The sequence below is a fragment of the Pseudophryne corroboree genome, chromosome 1 (genome assembly GCF_028390025.1).
Source record: "Pseudophryne corroboree isolate aPseCor3 chromosome 1, aPseCor3.hap2, whole genome shotgun sequence".
NCBI classification, from domain to species: Eukaryota; Metazoa; Chordata; class Amphibia; order Anura; family Myobatrachidae; genus Pseudophryne; species Pseudophryne corroboree.
Genome location: NC_086444.1, coordinates 951,653,544 through 951,676,630, shown reverse-complemented (window position 1 = coordinate 951,676,630; position 23,087 = coordinate 951,653,544). Strand labels below are relative to the sequence as shown.

General features: G+C 45.3%; 1 pseudogene; it reads left to right on the top strand.

Annotated features, from left to right (window-relative positions):
• Positions 1–22,301: 22,301 nt before the first annotated feature.
• LOC134951044 (5S ribosomal RNA) lies at positions 22,302–22,421 on the top strand (annotated as a pseudogene).
• Positions 22,422–23,087: the final 666 nt, after the last annotated feature.

Sequence of the window (23,087 nt, the reverse complement as noted above, 5' to 3'; positions counted from 1 at the left end):
TCTTCCACAAACAAGCCCCATTAGTGTACTGCGTCCCCTCGCTCGCCATGCTTCGGGCAAGGTTACTATTCCCAATCGTAGCCCGTGTTGATGGTAAAGTATGAAAAAGTAAAAAAAATAAAAAGTGTCTAACATATGTGTGTCAACTATTGTCATGTCGACCTTTTGACCCTGCCGACCTTTTGATCCTGTCTGCCTCTATTGACCCTGTCGACCTAATCTATGTCTACCATTAGTGGTAAACCTATTGACCGTAGACCTTTTTAATGTAGATCTATAGTTGGGATACCCTTATCAATACCTATTATTATGATTTTATGTAAATGCCTTATTAATTTGGTCCTGCATAATAGTTCAATTATATTGCTATTGCGATTAAATATGTACTGTATAATTTGGAATACAAAATTAAATAAAATGATTATGCAAGTTCAACTATTTATAGGTTAAATTAATTTATATTTTAACAATATATAGTGCTTGCTGAATCTAGAATGCAGAAAATAATTACAGTGTCTTTAGGAATATGCTAATAGATTAACTAACAAATATAATTTCTTCTTAATGACAAACTACTAATTTTTCCCTATATATTATGGTGAATGTGGAAGCTAACAGATATTCACAGAAAACCATCTGCATCGGGTGTAGTATGGCTGACCGGCGGTCTCCTGACCGCCGGTCAGCTTACCGACGCCGGGATCCCGGCAGCATACCGACGCGGGCTCGGTGGCGACCTGCGGTCGCCAGGGGTTCTATTCCCACTCTATGGGTGTCGTGGACACCCACGAGTGGAAATAGTCCCTGTTGGTCGGCATGCCAACCATCGGGATACTGAGCCGGCGGGATGGTGGAGGAGGTCATGTGACTGTCGGTCAGCAGGCCGCCGGTCACATGAATACCACCCTCTGTATCATGTCTAAGATAGGGAATAATCAGGGATAAGAGGAATCAGTTCTCAGTCATGTTACATGGATATTATACCAAACCGACCCGAGTCAAACTACAGTTTACTTAACTTCTAAATGCAATCATCAATGTTCTTTTCCTTATTCAGACAAAAGGATCATATGCATTTGTTTGTATTTGTTTTTAGTACACTCTGCTATGAAAATAATTTTTTGTACGCGCCATCTGGATTCCCAGCTTTGCTGTTATCTCCTGGTACTTTATTAAATTTGTGTTGTTATATAAGTTTATAACTGAATTGATTTCTTAATTTTGAACTAATTTTAATAGGTTTTTATAAGATTATGACTGCACTGTTTTCTCAAGTTCCACATACAAAAAGTTTAGTTTATTCCTTCAGTACTGATTCAGAGGTGGCTGAAATTGTGCCAGAAATCAAGGGCACAAGGTTCCTGATTCATGTTTGTAAGTAAAGCAAAAAAGCAAGCAACTGGGCAAAATTGTGTTGCACTGCACTGCAGGTGTGTCAGATGTAACAGAGATTTAAATTTGGGTGGGTTAGACTTTTTGTGTACAGGGTAAATACTTACTGCTTTTGCATGTAGTCTACAAATACTGCACAACTTTATTTTTACACTGCAATTTAGATTCAGTTTGAACACACTGCACCCAAATCTAACTCTCTCTACACATGTTACATCTGCCCCACCTGCAGCACAACATGGCTAGGCCCAGTTGCTTGCTTTTTTGCTTTACTTACAAACATAAATAAGACCCAAGGGTGGTCATTCCGAGTTGATCGCTCGCTAGCAGTTTTTAGCAGCCGTGCAAACGCATTGTCGCCGCCCAACAGGGAGTGTATTTTCGGTTTGCAGAAGTGCGAATGCCAGTGCAGCAGAGCGCCTGCAAAAACATTTTGTGCAGAACAAGACCAGCCCTGTACTTTCTCTTCGTGTGCGTTGATTCTAACGTTGGTGGGTTGGCTTTTAACGTCACACACCTGCCCAGCGTTCGGCCAGCCACGCCTGCATTTTCCCTGGCACGCCTGCGTTTTTCTAAGCACTCCCTGAAAATGGTCAGTTGACACCCAGAAATGCCCCTTTCCTGTCAATCTTATTGCGGTCGCCAGTGCAAATGAAAATGTCGTTAGAACCTGTGCAAAACCACAAAGGCCTTTGTACCCGTACGTCGCGCGTGCGCATTGCGGTCCATACGCATGCGCAGAAATGGCAATTTGTAGTCTGATCGCTGCGCTGCGAACAACGGCAGCTAGCGATCAACTCGGAATGACCCCCAATATGCGTTCATTAAAGAATCAGCATTTATAGCCACATGCAAAGTAGAAACTATCAGGATCACCATAGATAACCATACCTGCCCAAAATATGAGTACATAGATATAAAAGTAAGGTTCTGTGGCTCTAAAGGCCAAAGCCTCCTCTAAAAGCAAGAATATGACTATCCCTATTTGCTATTTCTCAAAACAAGATGAGCAAGTACTGACCATAAGATTCAGCTTTCCCTGAAAATCTAGAAAGCTTTTTGGTTCTCTGTGAACTGGTCAGGAAGATGTGGTGGGAGACATGGTGGGAGATGGGCATCTCCTACTGTACTTAGCTAAAGAGAGACCTTCCTATCGCAACTCTGTTCCAGCATCCCTGCACTACTGGAACCTTACATATACTTACCAGCTGCTGAGCTGTATTACACCACACTCTGCTCAAGCTCCACTCTATCCTGACCAGTCTATATCAGAGCAAGTAATCATTACTTCTTCCAATAAACCATCCCACTAATTAAGCAATTAGTGGAATGGGTTTCAGCCTCCTTTACCATAGAGCAAGTATGGCTCACTGGTACTATGTGCAATGCAGGGGTGCTGAGAGGGGCAGTACTACTTATCTAGATCCAGGCTTGACCAAGGGGCCCAGCCAGATACCAGGCCAGCTGTGCAGGAGTAACAATGCTCACCTCCTAGGGGCACAATGCTGTGGAGTATTATTTTTTTAAACTACCTTTCCCACACCACCAGGATTTGGCAAAACTACCCATATCACAGACACCAGTGTAGTGTAGAATAAATGTAATGGTGTAGAATAAATGTAATGGAAGCTGGCATCAGGCAAAGAATATTGGAATCATGTCCCCTAGCAGGAGTCACACAAGCAAGATAACCGAAAATTACACTAAGGGTTGATGCAGAGTGGAATGGAAGTTGGTTTGCCAGGCGTATCTTGCATTTTTCCACTCTGTGCGTGCTCTAGGACAGGGGTGGGGAACCTCAGGCCCAAGGGCCGTATAAGGCCCGCAGAGCCACTTGATCCGGCCCGGCCAGGCTCACCTAACCGACGGAGATCCGGGTGCCTGCTGAGATTTTGTTACTAGTGGGCGCCTGGCTTTTTCCCCTCAGCAGCCGCCGAAGGCAGGAGCTCCTGAGCTCCGGCTTCCAGCTCTGGCAGTGTGCATGTGCGGCTGTGCGGTGCTATGGGAGAGATGTCATGACGTCTCTCCCATAGTTCTGAGGAGCAGCGGACAGGCGGAGGGCAACAGTCCAGAAGCAGGAGCAGGGCTGGTGAGTATTGTGTTTTTTTTTTCTTTTAATGTGTGTGTGTGTAAGCGTTGCTACTAGGGGGCATATCTACTGGGGCATAACAACTGACTGGAGGTATATCTACTGGGGGCATAACTACTGACTGGGGGCATAACTACTGGGGGCGGGCTAATTTTTAAGTTGATCATTTTTGTATGGCTCCCGAAGGATTTTATAAATATCCAAATCGCCCTTGGTAGAAAAAAGGTTCCCCACTCCTGCTCTAGGATAACACGTATGCAAATACAGGTAAGGTAAAGTCTTATGAAATTCAGTTGCTTTTACACTTGTAACTGTAGGGGCGTTGCTAGGCAGTAAGGGGGTATTCTCCTGATGTACTGTAGATAATATTCACTGTAGACATGTTGACAGAATTACTGGATATGTATCATTGTGTGGAAGCATAAATATGGCTATTTGCAGACAGGCGGTTTTCACCTCATATAATGGTGCAATATAATGGTGGTGCAAGTGCACACTGATGATAATGATGCACACACATTTATTATGGGAAAATATATGCATTTAGGGCCTTATTCAGTTTTGTTAGCAAACCAAAAAAGAAAAACCACTGCAGATAGGAATATGTAACATATGCAGAGAGATTTAGGGGCCAATTCAGACCTGGACATTGCTGTGGCAGCAGTCACAGTCTGAAGCCCAGTGAATTGTGCGCATGTGCAGCAGCCGCACTGCGCGTATGCATACAGTGAGATGCGACAGCATCTCACTTGTGTGATCGCTTCTGTCTGATTGATAGGCAGAGGCAGTCGCCGGAAGGGAGGGGGCCTTGCAGTGGCATTGGGGAGGGGATGCTGCTCGGACAAAGCAGGTGTGTCCGGACCATTTGCGGAGTAATTAACTGTACTGTAGATGTGCTTTTTTTTTTTTAGCACATCTACGATCAACTCTGAATCAGACACTTAGATTTGGGTGGAGTGTCTTCAAACTGAAATCTAAATTGCAGTGTAAAAATACAGCAGCCAGTATTTACTATGCACAGAAACAATATAACTCACCCAAATCTAAATCTCTCTGCACATGTACATCTGCCACACCTCAAGTGCAACATGGGTGGTCATTCCGAGTTGTTCGCTCGGTAATTTTCTTCGCATCGCAGCGATTTTCCGCTATTTGCGCATGCGCAATGTTCGCACTGCGACTGCGCCAAGTAAATTTGCAATGAAGATTGGTATTTTACTCACGGCATTACAAGGTTTTTTCTTCGTTCTGGAGATCGGAGTGTGATTGACAGGAAGTGGGTGTTTCTGGGCGGAAACTGGCCGTTTTATGGGAGTGTGTGAAAAAACGCTACCGTTTCTGGGAAAAACGTGGGAGTGGCTGGAGAAACGGAGGAGTGTCTGGGCGAACGCTGGGTGTGTTTGTGACGTCAAACCAGGAACGACAAGCACTGAACTGATCGCACTGGAAGAGTAAGTCTCGAGCTACTCAGAAACTGCACAGAGAAGTCTTTTCGCAATATTGCGAATCTTTCGTTCGCAATTTTGATAAGCTAAGATTCACTCCCAGTAGGCGGCGGCTTAGCGTGTGCGAGCGAACAACTCGGAATGAGGGCCATAGTTTTGCCCAATTGCTTACTTTTTTGGTTTGCTATTTAACCTGAATAACCCCCTTAGTTCCGTGCGTGCAATGAAAGTGATTACAGCCAACTTATATTGGCTCCCTTTGTGGATATCTGCAATACAGAGTGAAGAATATTTGAATATTCACAATACATTGACAGGTATACAGCAATGAAATAGAATACACAACTGAGATTTCAGAAAATAAAATAGACAAAGGTACATATATCGGGCACCATAATTGGAGTCCAAGAAGAATGAGGAATACAGTCAACAGAATAACACAAGTTGAATTCCCCACTGATACCCATAAGACAAAAACTAACATATCAAATTCACCATACAGTTTTAAAGTGAGGTGAACAGTTACAGTCTGAGGTTGAGCAAATGGAAGACAGAAGTAGTCAAAATTATCAGTCAATTAAGAGCACATTAAAAGCATAGCCCAAACAGTCAGACAGTTTGAACGCTATAACCAGCAAGGAGTGTGTACCACTGAAGTAATGACCATATAAAACCACCTGTTACCAGTATCTGAGAATCAATTATGTCAGCGATTTAGACTGCAGTTGTCCCCATGAGACACCCATGATGTGCATTCCTTACATGTCTGGGTGTTCTCAAACCCAGGACTTTCAAAGTTGGAATTGTCTTCTTCAGCAGTCAGAGATAAATCATCAGCAAAGTGTCAAATATTTAGTTTCTGGGGTTATCCCATTTCATTCACCTTGTTTTCTGTCACATGTATTACTGTAGGTCAAAGTATGTCAGGAATTGGTATCTGGCACAATGGATCTTATCTTCGTGCTGGTGCACTAACTTGCAGATGTCAGGTTCCCATGCTGGCTATCCATCTCACCTGCTACACTGCTGTGCTCAGTGTACCCCCCTCTGTGAACCCCGTTGTTTGGCCTCCATCCTGGACCCTGGATACTGCCATAACACCAGCGGTTAGCTGACCCTAGATCCTCCAATCCTGGCATCCACTGTAGTCAGGTGATTCCACCTACCAATCACCACAATCCATGGGGGATATAAGGAAGGCACTGACTTGCTATCAGTGCCTTGAACTAACCGTTGCTTCCCAAGCAACAATCTGGGCTCTGGACCTCTGACTAGAGATGTGCACTTGAAATTTTTCGGGTTTTGTGTTTTGGTTTTGGGTTCGGTTCCACGGCCGTGTTTTGGGTTCGACCGCGTTTTGGCAAAACCTCACCGAATTTTTTTTGTCGGATTCGGGTGTGTTTTGGATTCGGGTGTTTTTTTCAAAAAACCCTAAAAAACAGCTTAAATCATAGAATTTGGGGGTCATTTTGATCCCAAAGTATTATTAACCTCAAAAACCATAATTTCCACTCATTTTCAGTCTATTCTGAACACCTCACACCTCACAATATTATTTTTAGTCCTAAAATTTGCACCGAGGTCGCTGGATGACTAAGCTAAGAGACCCTAGTGGCCGACACAAACACCTGGCCCATCTAGGAGTGGCACTGCAGTGTCACGCAGGATGGCCCTTCAAAAAAATACTCCCCAAACAGCACAATACGCAAAGAAAAATTAAAGAAAAAAGAGGTGCAAGATGGAATTGTCCTTGGGCCCTCCCACCCACCCTTATGTTGTATAAACAGGACATGCACACTTTAACCAACCCATCATTTCAGTGACAGGGTCTGCCACACGACTGTGACTGAAATGACGTGTTGGTTTGGACCCCCACCAAAAAAGAAGCAATTAATCTCTCCTTGCACAAACTGGCTCTACAGAGGCAAGATGTCCACCTCATCATCATCCTCCGATATATCACCGTGTACATCCCCCTCCTCACAGATTATCAATTCGTCCCCACTGGAATCCACCATCTCAGCTCCCTGTGTACTTTGTGGAGGCAATTGCTGCTGGTCAATGTCTCCACGGAGGAATTGATTATAATTAATTTTAATGAACATCATCTTCTCCACATTTTCTGGAAGTAACCTCGTACGCCGATTGCAGACAAGGTGAGCGGCGGCACTAAACACTCTTTCGGAGTACACACTTGTGGGAGGGCAACTTAGGTAGAATAAAGCCAGTTTGTGCAAGGGCCTCCAAATTGCCTCTTTTTCCTGCCAGTATAAGTACGGACTGTCTGACGTGCCTACTTGGATGCGGTCACTCATATAATCCTCCACCATTCTTTCAATGGGGAGAGAATCATATGCAGTGCCAGTAGACGACATGTCCGTAATCGTTTGCAGGTCCTTCAGTCCGGACCAGATGTCAGCATCAGCAGTCGCTCCAGACTGCCCTGCATCACCGCCAGCGGGTGGGCTCGGAATTCTGAGCCTTTTCCTCGCACCCCCAGTTGCGGGAGAATGTGAAGGAGGAGATGTTGACAGGTCGCGTTCCGCTTGACTTGACAATTTTCTCACCAGCAGGTCTTTGAACCCCAGCAGACTTGTGTCTGCCGGAAAGAGAGATCCAAGGTAGGTTTTAAATCTAGGATCGAGCACGGTGGCCAAAATGTAGTGCTCTGATTTCAACAGATTGACCACCCGTGAATCCTTGTTAAGCGAATTAAGGGCTCCATCCACAAGTCCCACATGCCTAGCGGAATCGCTCTGTGTTAGCTCCTCCTTCAATGTCTCCAGCTTCTTCTGCAAAAGCCTGATGAGGGGAATGACCTGACTCAGGCTGGCAGTGTCTGAACTGACTTCACGTGTGGCAAGTTCAAAGGGCAGCAGAACCTTGCACAACGTTGAAATCATTCTCCACTGCGCTTGAGACAGGTGCATTCCACCTCCTATATCGTGCTCAATTGTATAGGCTTGAATGGCCTTTTGCTGCTCCTCCAACCTCTGAAGCATATATAGGGTTGAATTCCACCTCGTTACCACTTCTTGCTTCAGATGATGGCAGGGCAGGTTCAGGCATTTTTGGTGGTGCTCCAGTCTTCTGTACGTGGTGCCTGTACGCCGAAAGTGTCCCGCAATTCTTCTGGCCACAGACAGCATCTCTTGCACGCCCCTCTCGTTTTTTAAATAATTCTGCACCACCAAATTCAAGGTATGTGCAAAACATGGGACGTGCTGGAATTTGCCCAGATTTAATGCACACACAATATTGCTGGCGTTGTCCGATGCCACAAATCCACAGGAGAGTCCAATTGGGGTAAGCCATTCCGCGATGATCTTCCTCAGTTGCCGTAAGAGGTTTTCAGCTGTGTGCGTATTCTGGAAACCGGTGATAAAAAGCGTAGCCTGCCTAGGAAAGAGTTGGCGTTTGCGAGATGCTGCTACTGGTGCCGCCGCTGCTGTTCTTGCGGCGGTAGTCCATACATCTACCCAGTGGGCTGTCACAGTCATATAGTCCTGACCCTGCCCTGCTCCACTTGTCCACATGTCCGTGGTTAAGTGGACATTGGGTACAGCTGCATTTTTTAGGACACTGGTGACTCTTTTTCTGAGGTCTGTGTACATTTTCGGTATCGCCTGCCTAGAGAAATGGAACCTAGATAGTATTTGGTACCGGGGACACAGTACCTCCAACAAGTCTCTAGTTGGCTCTGCAGTAATGATGGATACCGGAACCACGTTTCTCACCACCCAGGATGCCAAGGCCTCAGTTATCCGCTTTGCAGCAGGATGACTGCTGTGATATTTCATCTTCCTCGCAAAGGACTGTTGGACAGTCAATTGCTTGGTGGAAGTAGTAAAAGTCGTCTTACAACTTCCCCTCTGGGATGACCATCGACTCCCAGCAGCAACAACAGCAGCGCCAGCAGCAGTAGGCGTTACACGCAAGGATGCATCGGAGGAATCCCAGGCAGGAGAGGACTCGTCAGAATTGCCAGTGACATGGCCTGCAGGACTATTGGCATTCCTGGGGAAGGAGGAAATTGACACTGAGGGAGTTGGTGGGGTGGTTTGCGTGAGCTTGGTTACAAGAGGAAGGGATTTACTGGTCAGTGGACTGCTTCCGCTGTCACCCAAAGTTTTTGAACTTGTCACTGACTTATTATGAATGCGCTGCAGGTGACGTATAAGGGAGGATGTTCCGAGGTGGTTAACGTCCTTACCCCTACTTATTACAGCTTGACAAAGGCAACACACGGCTTGACAAATGTTGTCCGCATTTCTGTTGAAATACTTCCACACCGAAGAGCTGATTTTTTTGGTATTTTCACCAGGCATGTCAATGGCCATATTCCTCCCACGGACAACAGGTGTCTCCCCGGGTGCCTGACTTAAACAAACCACCTCACCATCAGAATCCTCCTTGTCAATTTCCTCCCCAGCGCCAGCAACACCCATATCCTCCTCATCCTGGTGTACTTCAACACTGACATCTTCAATCTGACTATCAGGAACTGGACTGCGGGTGCTCCTTCCAGCACTTGCAGGGGGCGTGCAAATGGTGGAAGGCGCATGCTCTTCACGTCCAGTGTTGGGAAGGTCAGGCATCGCAACCGACACAATTGGACTCTCCTTGTGGATTTGGGATTTCGAAGAACGCACAGTTCTTTGCTGTGCTTTTGCCAGCTTGAGTCTTTTCATTTTTCTAGCGAGAGGCTGAGTGCTTCCATCCTCATGTGAAGCTGAACCACTAGCCATGAACATAGGCCAGGGCCTCAGCCGTTCCTTGCCACTCCGTGTGGTAAATGGCATATTGGCAAGTTTACGCTTCTCCTCCGACAATTTTATTTTAGATTTTTGAGTCCTTTTTTTACTGATATTTGGTGTTTTGGATTTTACATGCTCTGTACTATGACATTGGGCATCGGCCTAGGGAGACGACGTTGATGGAATTTCATCGTCTCGGACATGACTAGTGGCAGCAGCTTCAGCACGAGGTGGAAGTCGATCTTGATCTTTCCCTATTTTTGGAACCTCAACATTTTTGTTCTTCATATTTTAATAGGCACAACTAAAAGGCACCTCAGGTAAACAATGGAGATGGATGGATACTAGTATACTTATGGATGGACGAGCGACTGCCGACACAGAGGTAGCTACAGCCGTGGACTACCGTACTGTGTCTGCTGCTAATATAGACTGGATGATAATGAGATAAAATTAAAAAATATATATATATATATCACACTAGTACTGCAGCCGGACAGGTATATATTATGTAATGACGGACCTGCTGGACACTGTCTGTCAGCACTGCAGACTCCTAAAGTAAGCTACTAGTATCAAGAATATAGAAAAAAAACCACGGGTAGGTGGTATACAATTATGGATGGACGAGCGACTGCCGACACAGAGGTAGCTACAGCCGTGGACTACCGTACTGTGTCTGCTGCTAATATAGACTGGATGATAATGAGATAAAATTAAAATATATATATATATCACACTAGTACTGCAGCCGGACAAGTATATATTATGTAATGACGGACCTGCTGGACACTGTCTGTCAGCACTGCAGACTCCTAAAGTAAGCTACTAGTATCAAGATGATAGAAAAAAAAAAACACGGGTAGGTGGTATACAATTATGGATGGACGAGCGACTGCCGACACAGAGGTAGCTACAGCCGTGGACTACCGTACTGTGTCTGCTGCTAATATAGACTGGATGATAATGAGATACAATTAAAATATATATATATATCACACTAGTACTGCAGCCGGACAGGTATATATTATGTAATGACGGACCTGCTGGACACTGTCTGCAGAATGCGTTTATAAAAACACCACACGACGAGTGTTTAACTTTTTCAGGCAGACAATCACAATATACTAGTGGTCAGCAGACAATCACAATATACTGGTGGTCAGTGGTCACTGGTCAGTCACACTGGCAGTGGCACTCTGGCAGCAAAAGTGTGCACTGTACTTAAAATATGTACTCCTGCTATAACTGCTCCCCAGTCTCCCCCACAATTAAGCTGTGTGAGCAGTGAGCACTCAGCACAGTCAGATAATGATATACAGTATTACATATGATGCAGCACACTGGGCTGAGCACAGATATGGTATGTGACTGTGTCACACTGTGTATCGTTTTTTTTCAGGCAGAGAACGGATTAATTAAACTGGTGGTGGTCACTGGTCAATGGTCACACTACCAGCAAGTAGTACTCCATCCTAAGCAGACAATCACAATATACTGGTGGTCAGTGTGGTCACTGGTCAGTCACACTGGCAGTGTGGCACTCTGGTAGCAAAAGTGTGCACTGTACTTAAAATATATTATTTATGTACTCCTGCTCTAACTGCTCCCCAGTCTCCCCCACAATTAAGCTGTGTGAGCAGTGAGCACTCAGCACAGTCAGATATACAGTATTACATATGATGATGCAGCACACTGAGGCTGAGCACAGATATGGTATGTGACTGTGTCACACTGTGTATCGTTTTTTTTCAGGCAGAGAACGGATTAATTAAACTGGTGGTCAATGGTCACTGGTCACACTATCAGCAAGTAGTAGTACTCCAGTCCTAATATGCTCCCCAAAATTAGTAAATACTAAATAGTGTCTCTAACTCTCTACTCTCTTCTCTATAAACGGAGAGGACGCCAGCCACGTCCTCTCCCTATCAATCTCAATGCACGTGTGAAAATGGCGGCGACGCGTGGCTCCTTATATAGAATCCGAGTCTCGCGATAGAATTCGAGCCTCGCGAGAATCCGACAGCGGGATGATGACGTTCAGGCGCGCTCGGGTTAGCCGAGCAAGGCGGGAAGGTTCGAACCTGCCTCGGACCCGTGTAAAAAGGCTGAAGTTCGGGGGGGTTCGGATTCCGAGGAACCGAACCCGCTCATCACTACCTCTGACTTCCATTCCCATTGTTCTCCGCTATCTGTCTTCCCTGTCAGATTCAGCCTGACTCCTGTGACACGCTCTGTGAGCGCTCGTCAGTTCCAGCCTGACCACTGAACACCTGCTGTGTCTGCTTTCTTCTGCAAGCATTGTCAGTTTCAGTTTGACTCAACTAAGATCTCCTGCATTCAGCCAACTCATTACACATGTTGTGTTCAGCCTTGGATAGAGTATTCTTCAGTTAAATCCTGACTCAAGTGTGATTTCCATCTCAGCACAGTGTTATCCTTGGTTCCAGCCTGATTTAGTTCCCCATCTGTTACTGACTCTGTGAAATAGTCATATCATCGGTTCCAGTCCGATAGTCATATAATCGGTTCTAGTCTGATAGTCACATCACCGTTTCCAGTCCGAAAGTCACATCATTGTTTCCAGTCCGATAGTTACATTATCATTTCTAGTCCAATAGTGACAAAAACGGTTGCAGACCGATAGCAGTAACATTGGTTCCAGCCCGATAGAAACATAATCAGTTACAACCCGATACAAGCAACATCGGTTCCAGCCCAATAGAAGCACGATTGGTTCCTGTCCAATACAAGCACCATCGGTTTCAGCTGATACCGTTATTATCAGTTCTAGCCAGAGATTCCTATTATCAGTTCTAGTCAACAGTCTATATCAGGTTCCAGTCTCACATATACTTAATTGGTTCCAGTTCTATATCCAAGCTCATATTATTTCTACCAGTTCATCCATTCTAGCGTAGTACCAGTAGACCTAGCCAGTGGGCCACAACCTGCATGTCAAATGCAGCTGGTCTATACATCCTTGCGGGGGTTCCTAGTGAAAACTGCTGGCATGTTAGAATCTGCACCTCTGGTTTGGGTATGAGACAACTGATTGGTACTCACTAATCATTCCATTCTGTCCATGCGCAAGAACTATCTCAAGCTTCCCAGTTTCCTCCATCAAACTTCTACCACAGGTCCACCAGTGTCGCTACCGGGAACACAAAATACCTCAGACCTGACACTGTACAACCATTCAGCTGTCCCTATTCCAGTGTCACAGTGGTGTGCTTAAACTGAAGTAAGTGTACATAGGCTTTCTTAGTATGTGCTGATATCATGTTAGTGTCATGTTCACTACTCATCGTATGACACAATGGGTTAAATTTACTAAGAACCGTGTTTGACTTCTAAACCATAGTCAGTGATATCACTGGTAGCTTTTAGGGTCTAAATCATTTATAAGCATAGTTTTTGAGTGTATATAGACTTCTAATGTCATTATCCATAATTTTTTCTGTTGAATTGCCCCATTTATGATAGACTCTGCTGTCAAACAGAAGTACTGTATGACTTCACTGTTAATGTGCAGTGGATTCAAAGCACTGCACAGAGTAGTATGATTTGTGCAGACTTTATAGTGTAAAATGTTAAATAAATTGTTAATTTAAAAAATAAAATGTGTGGTCCCCCCAAAACCATAACCAGTCCCAGACCTCTCTAGTACTGTAAAATTGTGGGAAATCCCATGCCTATTCCAAGCACCCTGTTGGTGGTGGGGGCATGGTTAATGGTGTAAAATTTAGAAAAGAAAATTATTTTTATGTACAGAGCAACTATGAGTCCCATCAAGCCTGTCCTAGTATGCCGACACTTAGAACCACAAGGGCTAACATTCCCAGACATGACGGTCCCTCTGGCACCTGTAGTCTGACTGATTGTAAAGAAAATATTAAAATAGGGAAGTCCTTTATTAAAAATCATGCCAACCCATGGATTGTATCCTCTTTGGTCCATGTAGAAGTCCACTGGTCTTCAGAAAACACAAATCCAAAGCCCAGACAGACAATACTGTACAATTTGTACTGAAATTTAGTTGTATCCTAAACTCTGGACTTCTCATCAGTTTCTCATTGGTTTTTACACGTGTAGATCAGTTTCCCATTGGTTTTTACAGGTGTAGCATAAAATATCGACATTCAGAATGTCAACACCAGAATGTCGACATATTCTGAATGTTGACATAGATGGGAGTTGTCAACATTGCCATAATGTAGACAGTCAGCTTTTCAACCATGTGGACTATGTAAATTTAAGGGTAATGAGGTGAGTATGCCTAACCCTAACCCTATCCCCAATCACAGCCTTTCCCTGAAATTGTAAAAAAAAAGCTGTTAACATTCTATTGTAGACATTCACAATGCCAACATTCTGTCTGTTTTGACCACCTAAATGTTGACATTCAATATGCAAAACCAACTCTTTGTAAATATATCCCATAGAGACATGATATGACAAAAAGTAGGTTAATTATATTTAAAGACAAACTAAACCCTGGTGGCAGACATGAACAAACAGCTTAGGTCGAAGACTCGGCCTTAGGCCTAAGACTTATGCCCAGCTTGGGCCAAATTGGTCCCCACCCGCTTTTACTTTAACTTCATCTTAGACCACCAAAAGGGTGGCGCTCGAAAAACACCCATTGGGTGGTATAAACAACTGCCCCTGACAAAAAAAGATATTCCACACTATATCTAGCTCTCCGTGTGGCTCCTGTTTGCAATATTTCACTGTAAACAACATATGAAAAAGTCAAGGTTGGTTGGGAAATTACAGAAGATAATGAGGCTGAAAATAAAAGTGCTAAGGTCTAACAATGGGGGGTCATTCTGAGTTGTTCGCTCATTGCCGATTTTCGCTATGCTGCGATTTGTTGCTAACTGTGCATGCGCAAGGCACGCAGGGCGCATGCGCTTAGTTATTTAACTAAAAACTTAGCAGATTTGCTGAGAATTCTGCGGCGCTTTTCAGTCGCACTGCTGTTCGGTAAATGATTGACAGGAAAGGGGCGTTTCTGGGTGGTAACTCAGTGTTTTCCCGGCATTTGCTAAAAAACGCAGGCGTGTCAGGGAAAAACATGGGAGTATCTGGAGAAACGGGGGAGTGGCTGGCCGACCGCAGGGCGTGTTTGTGACGTCAAACCAGGAACTAAACGGACTGAGCTGATCGCAATCTGTGAGTAGGTCTGGAGCTACTCAGAAACTGCAGGGAATTATTTAGTAGCAGTTCTGCTAATCTTTCGTTTGCTATTCTGCTAAACTAAGATACACTCCCAGAGGGCGGCGGCCTAGCGTTTGCAATGCTGCTAAAAGCAGCTAGCGAGGGAACAACTCGGAATGAGGGCCAATGGTGGAGACTATTTCTAAAGAGGAATATCATATAACGCCAACTAATGTTTGTCTACTCTAATGAGCAGAAAGGCATAAGAGGACAAACAGGTCTAACTATGGAAAGCCTTTCCTCAGGCTGTGAGTATACGGGATCATACATCACGGGCAGCAGCAGCGGCGACAGGGGTCGAGCACATTGCTGTGATCGTCAGCCAGGGCTGTTTCTAGCCAATTTGGCTCCCAGTGCGAGATTTAAAAATGCGCCCCCCCATGACAAAAAAAAATGTGCCCCCCCCCCCCACACACACCTAGATAAAAAAAAAACTTGTGCGCGCCCCCGGCAAGGGGCGTGGCCTCATATAAATGGGTGTGGTCTCATTTAAATGGGCATGGCCGCGTCTGAAAAGACTACCTCACAATCCAGTTTTTGACCCTGCTCCAACAGATCACGACCACCACAGGAAAAAAAAATTCTACCATATTAAGCCCCACACAGTAATGCCCCCTGCACCATATTATACCACACACTGCAATGCCCTTGATACATTAAATCCCCACACTACGGCAGGCAAGAGTCCCCATTTCACACATTACGGCAGGTGTCCCCATTTTACACATTGAGAGAGAGAATACTTACAGAGGCTATTACCGCTCTTCGGCCCGCCTCACCAGTCGCTCCTCGCGCCGGCCTTTCCCTCTTCCTAACTTGGATCCCCCTCTGTACTCCGCTCGGGGGGGGGAGTTTCGCGGAGTGACGGGGTTGCGTCGTGACGTAACGGCGCAACCGCGTCATTCCGTGAAACTCCGCCCCCCGAGCGGGTTACTCGGGGAGAAATAAGAGGGGGAAGCAGGGAGCCACAGTTAGTGCCGCGGCGGGCGCCCAGTGCGGTTGCACTGCTCGCCTGCCCCAAGAAACGGCCCTGTCGTCAGCATGTATAAACGTCCTCCTCCTGTTGCCTTCCACAGTTACAAGAGACATACAACAGATACATTGTAGCTGCTGCCTACGTCTCTATACAAGAAGGGAGACTTACAGTGCTCTTTCCATGGGCTAAAGATTGAATGAGAGCACAATAAAATATGCTCATAGGAAATATATTTCAGCAAGTCATAGCATAAATATATGCATGGACTAAAAGACCCCTTTTTTAATATAATTGAACCAACTGACTTTGATTCCGCTGGCGAATAGAATGAACCAAATACTGTTTATAATATTGGTTTTGTTTATTCCTGTTGTGTGTATATAATGTTTTTAAATTTTTAATGGTAATATATTGATGAATGGATATTAATGTATCTTTAGGTGTTGTTTTATTGATAGGCGGAGCAGTACCGCCCTGTTGGGAGCTGCATGTTTAGTATATAACCAGTTGCTGAAACGAGCTTGGTGGCTAGGAAGCGCTTGGATTTGTTTTTTGTTTTTATTCTGTTTTATTAACATCATTTATATGCACAAATAAACTGCATTTCTATATTTTAACATAATACTGAGTTTCAGAGTATGTTTACTGATTGACATAAAATAAAAGTACAGTAGTGAAGGATTACAATGGTCCAGTAAAAAGCTAGGTGTCAATCATCTCAGTGTCTTTTGGGTGCAGAGCATATGCTCATATATATAGTAAAGAACTAGCTACACCCAGACCACAGCATGTTTAAGTTGCTTCCTTCAGGCAGGCGTTACAGGGCCGTCCCCACTGGGTCCACCAGAAGCCTCAAAAGTTTATTTCCCCAAACAGCCCGCTTGCTGAACTCCTGAACATTGACTGACTAGACGTACATGTAACTCACTTGTGTCCCTATGGTATACCTATCTGTATGACTTTACTTGCCCCCACCTGCTTATCTGTTACCTACTTGGCTGTTGTATAGCAAACCAAAGACAAATTCCTACTATACGCAAGTATGCCTGGCCAATAAAGATCATTCTGATTCTGATCCCTAAGAAAAAGAGACATAAGTCGGATCCCAAGTCAATCTCAGGTCAGATCAGATATTGTCAAGAATGAAAAGGATACTGTTAGGTTCCTGGTGCTCAGAACAAGGGAGATGTTCATGAAGTGAGTCCAGAGCACCAGGACGTAACGCTGGGAAAGGGGAATGGAAAGGGAATAGCCCCTGGCGCCCTAACTCTGTTGTCTCACCCGTGCTGTCAGAAATCCCTTGCGAGACTATGGTTCCTTGAGCCCTTGGCAGCCGCGTTTGAAGGGCGGATTATGTCTGCCCAACTCCGATGCCCCCCGGTCTTAGTGAGAGACAAAGGGAAATCTGAGACAGGATGATAACAAGAGGCCCTCTAACTAAGCAAACAGGCCAGGGGCTACAAGCTAACTAAAAACCTAAAGTATGTGCAGAGAAACCGCCAAAGGAAAATAACAACAAAGGAAATGCTGATCACACGCCGACACAATACCTTTGTGTACCGGCGGTGACAGCATAAGCAGAACCCTCTGCAAAACACCAGGGACAGAAACAATAATGAAATACAGCGGCCTAGGCCAACGGACGCGGCAGAGCCGCTACTCACGGAACCGGTACGAATACTGGCAAATGGACAGGAACCCTCAATGATGCCGACACACACTCTCAGAACTGGAGGACAGGCAGAATCCTAAACGACAGACCGGTGGACACCAGGAAACCAGGAACTTGACCAGGGATAGGCAAAGCCACTGGACCTCAGGGCAGGAACGCCTCACAGCAGGACACGGGATCAGACACAGGAATCGACACAGGGACTGACACAGGAATCAACACAGGAAGCAGCTAGTCAGACACTGCTATACAGGAGCTCAGGGACTGGCAGGAACCAAGTCAGACTTCAAGCAGACTGAAAACCAAGAAATATCACCAGCATCTGTGAATTGCAGTCAGCCAGCATATAACAGAGAGGCCTAATTAATAATCTCGTGCAGCTGCCCTCTAGCATGACTCCAAACTGACAAGATACAATTAGCAGCCAGGTGAGGCTGAACACATGGGAACAAGCTGCAATTACACAGACCCACCAGCGGCAGCAGACAAGAGTATTCTAAAACAGAGCAACGGGAAATCCTGGCATGCAAGACAACTTTATAAACATAAAATAGGAATGAACCACTACCTGTGGTTCATAACAGTATCCCCTCCTTAAGGGTGAGCTCCGAGCACCCCATGACACCCACGCGGAACATAAACAGAAGTATAACATAAAATACAGAACAAAAATGCAAAACAGGAATGAGCCACAGCCGTGGCTCATAACAGATACAGATTGTGAGACATTGGCAATCAAAAACATGAATTCAAGAGATATAGAGCCCTATTTATGAACATTATTTTTAATAAAATAATGTAAAAAAGGGTGTTTTCACACCCTTTTCACATTATTTTAGTATCACTCCAATGTATTAAAGGGCATTTGAATGTAATTTTTTAGTAACACACATTGCATTTCCCATACTTATAATAGGAAATGCGATGTGGCTGAATCTACAAAAAAAAAGTAAAAATGCACTGCAGTGTGCCCTGTGATAATTTCCCTAGCTCAGGCTGGCAAATTCACAGGGCAGCACTGCGATCTGTAGCCTTTGCCCTGCTTTCTCTGCCCCATGTCAGAGAAAGCTGTGTGGGGATCGAGCTCCGGTGATTAGCTCTGTGTGTCTGATGGACACACAGGCTAATCACTGCTTAAAAAAAAAAAAGTAAAAAACAAAACAAAAAAAGGAGATTTATGGTAGATTTACCATTGTTAAATCTCTTTCTGCGAGGTACACTGGGTTCCACAGGGAATACATCAGGGTGTGGAGATGGATCTTGATCCAAGCACCATCATGTTAAAGCTTTAGCTGTCCCAGGATGCATTGGGGCCTCCTCTATAGCCCCGCCTCCAGGCAATCTGAGCTCAGTTTCATTAACCAGTCCAATGCAGGAGAAGGTAAAAGAGAAGTCAGATGTTAGTCACATAGAATCACATTCTCACGACAGGAGAAGGTACCAGAAGCTAATGCCATACAAACCCATAGAAGCTAGGTGCGTCAAGGTGGGCTCCCTGTGGAACCCAGTGTACCTCGCAGAAAGAGATTTAACAATGGTAAGTCTAACATAAATCTCCTTTTCTGCAGCAGGGTATACTGTGTTCCACAGGGAATACATCGGGATGTCCTAAAGCAGTTCCTCAAGGGAGGGGATGCGCCTTAGCGGGTATGAGAACCTGGCATCCACAGGAAGCATCCTTGGAGGCGGAAGTATCAAAGTCAAAGAACCTAATGAACGTGTTCACTGAGGACCACGTAACCGCCTTGCACAATTGTTCTGCGGACACGCCATGTCGGGTCGCCCAAGTGGGTCCAATAGACCGAGTAGAATGGGCTTTAATAGCAGCAGGAGCTGGAAGTCCAACCTGTACATAAGCTTGTGAAATCACCATTCTAATCCATCTGGCCAAGGTTTGCTTATTCGCAGGCCAGCCACGTTTGTGGAATCCAAACAGTACAAAAAGGGTATCTGGCCTCCTAATAGAGGCAGTTCTCTCCACATATACAGTATGCAGAGAGCCCGTACCACATCCAAAAACCGTTCTTTGGAGGACAAGTCAGAAGAGATAAAGGCCGGAACCACAGTCTCTTGATTAAGGTGGAAAGATGACACCACCTTAGGTAAATAACCAGGGCGAGTTCTAAGACCTGCTCAGTCATGATGAAATATCAGAAAGGGTGGACGACAGGACAAAGCGCTTAGGTCCGACACCCTTCTGGCAGAGGCAATAGCCAGTAAGAACAGGACCTTAGCTGTAAGCCATTTAAGGTCCACTGACTCAAGAGGTTCAAATGGAAACTCTTGCAGGGCATTCAGGACAACAGACAAATCCCATGGAGCCACAGGAGGCACATAGGGAGGTTGAATCCGCAATACACCCTGAGTGAAGGTATGAACATCAGGTATAGAAGCAATTTTTCTCTGAAACCACACCGACAAGGCAGATATGTGAACCTTGAGGGAGGCCAGATGATGGCCTATGTCCAGACCTTCTTGCAGGAAAGCCAGGATTCTGGACATCTTGAATCTGTGAACAGCATAGTTATTATCAGCACACCAGGTGAAATAAGAATTCCAGACTCTGTAATAGATCCGGGCAGATGCTGGTTTGCGGGCCTTCAACATAATTTGGATGACCACCTCAGAAAATCCTTTTGCCCTTAGGAGTGAAGCTTCAAGAGCCACGCCGTCAAAGCCAGCCTGACCAGGTCTGGGTAGAGACAAGGGCCCTGTACGAGGAGGTCTGGTCACTGAGGAAGTAGAAGAGGATGCTCTATCGATAGACCCTGCGAGGTCTGAGAACTAATGCTGTCTGGGCCACAATGGAGTGACTAGAATTAGTATTCCTCATTCTTGCTTGAGCTTCCGCAGGTCCCTGGGCAGGAGTGACACTAGAGGGAACACGTAAGGCAGAAGAAAGTTCCATGGAATTGCTAGTGCATCCACGAACGCTGCTTGAGGATCCCTGGTCCTTGATCTGAAGACCGGAACTTTGTGATTGTGTCGAGACGCCATCAGGTCTACATCTGGTAGGCCCCACTTGTCCACTAGGAGTTGAAAGACTTCCGGATGAAGACTCCACTCCCTGGCGTGCACGTCTTGGTTACTGGGGAAGTCCGCTTCCCAGTTGAGGACACCCGGAATGAACACTGCCGATATTGCTGGGAGATAGCCTTCTGCCCAACATAGGATTTTTGACACTTCCAACATTGCCATGCGGCTTCGAGTGCCACTTGATGGTTGATGTATACCACCGTGGTGGCATTGTCTGACCGTACTTGAATAGGCCTGTTCTGTACTAGAGACAGGGCAAGAGACAACACATTGAACACTGCCCACAACTCCAGAATGTTTATCGGGTGGAGTGATTCCTCCTTGGTCCACCGACCCTGAAAAGAGTGTTGCTTCAACACTGCACTCCATCCCCTCAGGCTGGCATCCATTGTCAGCAGGACCCAGTCAGGGATCCAGAAGGGACGGCCCCTGCCTAATTGCTGGTCCTGAAGCCACCAGGTCAGTGACAGACGAACCCTTGGAGTCAAAGTGATCGTATGAGACCTGATCTGATGAGGTAGGCTGTCCCATTTGGAAAGGATTAACCTCTGCAGAGGGCGGGAATGAAATTGAGTGTACTCCATCATGTCGAATGCCGACACCATCAGACCCAGTACTTGCATTGCCAAGTGTATCGACACTCTGGGCCGACAAAGGAAGCATCTTATCCTGTCCTGGAGCTTCAGGATCTTCTCTGGAGACAGAAACAGCCGTTGACTGTGCGTGTCCAGCAGTGACCCCAGGTGCACCATGCTCTGAGCTGGGACCAGCGAGGACTTCTTCCTATTGATGAGCCACCCGTGGGCTTGTAAGAAGCTTACTGTCAGTTGTAGATGGCTGAGAAGGACATTGTGGGAGTTTGCGAGGATTAGCAAGTCGTCCAGATATGGCAGAATCCTGTGTCCCTGGCAACGGAGATAAGACGTCACTACTGCCATTACCTTGGTGAAGATCCGAGGAGCTGTAGCAAGTCCAAATTACAGAGTCTGAAACTGATAGTAGATGTTGCCAATAGCAACCCACAGATATTGCTGATGCGACATGGAATAGGTATATGCAGGTATGCATCCTGTATATCCAGGGATACCATACAGTCTCTGTGTTCCATGGCCAGTACAATTGAGCGCAGTTTCCATAGAGAGAACTGCAATGGATACATAGACTGAATACATTGACCCACAATGGTCTTAATGAAGAATTCCATTTAGGATGCTTTTTGTAACAATTTAGGACTGAACACTGCTATCCTCTGTTTGACCGATTAATTTAGCCTTGTTTCTTTGGATATGAACTTCGCTGAGTGTCACATTTCTGCTATCACTCATGGTTGGGCATTACGTTAGGTGACACTGCTTTGTGTCATGCACTGTACATGTGGGTGGATCCACACCTGTCTTATAGCTTTAAATATTCTTTAGATCACTTGGTTCACCTTTAGTTTCAGAACCACTTCCCTGTGACTGTCTCAAATGGTCTCTATCACGCATATGGGTATGGTATACATATAGGGGTAAATTTACTAAGATGGGAGTTCTATTTAAGATGGAATGTTGCCCATAACAACCAATCAGAAACCAGGTATTATCTTCTAGAAGGTGCTAGATAAATGAGAAGTAGGATCTGATTGGTTGGTATGGGCAACATCCCATCTGAAATAGAACTCCCATCTTAGTAAATTTACCCCATGGTCTCAATTGATCTTATAAAGGATCTATACAGTCATACCACACTGGGTGACGTCCAATTCCGTCAGACCTTGGAAACTAAACAGTGTTGGGCCCAGTCAGTACCAGCTTTGGAGACTGTCTGGGAATACTGGGTGCTGTATATAAATCATGGTGGCTTATAGACCTACTTTCCTGCCCTATGCATTATGTTTATGGTACTCTAATAATGATATTTGGAGGCGACCTCCTTTTGACCTGAAACAATATTTCACATGGGTGTATGACTTCTATAGTTTTCCTCATTTTGGTTCCTTCAACATCACGTGCTATAATATACATACTAGCGTTACATCACTTTGCAGCCCCATCCTTTAGTGGTTCCAGCGATAATGTTCAATTCATCACTGGGTCTGTTTATTATGTCCTATCGTGCACGGTGGTTTCACTACTATAGGACTAGTTAGGCAGTGCTGTTTGCTCACCCATTACTTCACTACACAGCGGTACTGAGCAGTCGCTATGTGCTGAGCCGGGTTTGTTTACCATAGTAACGGCGCTACGGAGCGGGGGTGACGTGTGAGCTGCTTGCAGGCTCGTCCCACCCGGTTTCCTCCCACAGTATGGGCTCATTTGAACAGGCTGTTTTGGCGCCAATACAAGTATTTATTTGTGCTCTGTATGTTGTACTACTAGCCCCTGATGAAAACCAATGAATGGTTGATACAGCTGTCGGGCTGTGTATGCTGTATTGGACATGTCGTCTCTAAGGATTAAAATGCTCTCTTCCTTTTTTCTCATCAAATCATGAGTGCTGGCTATTTTTACTTTTT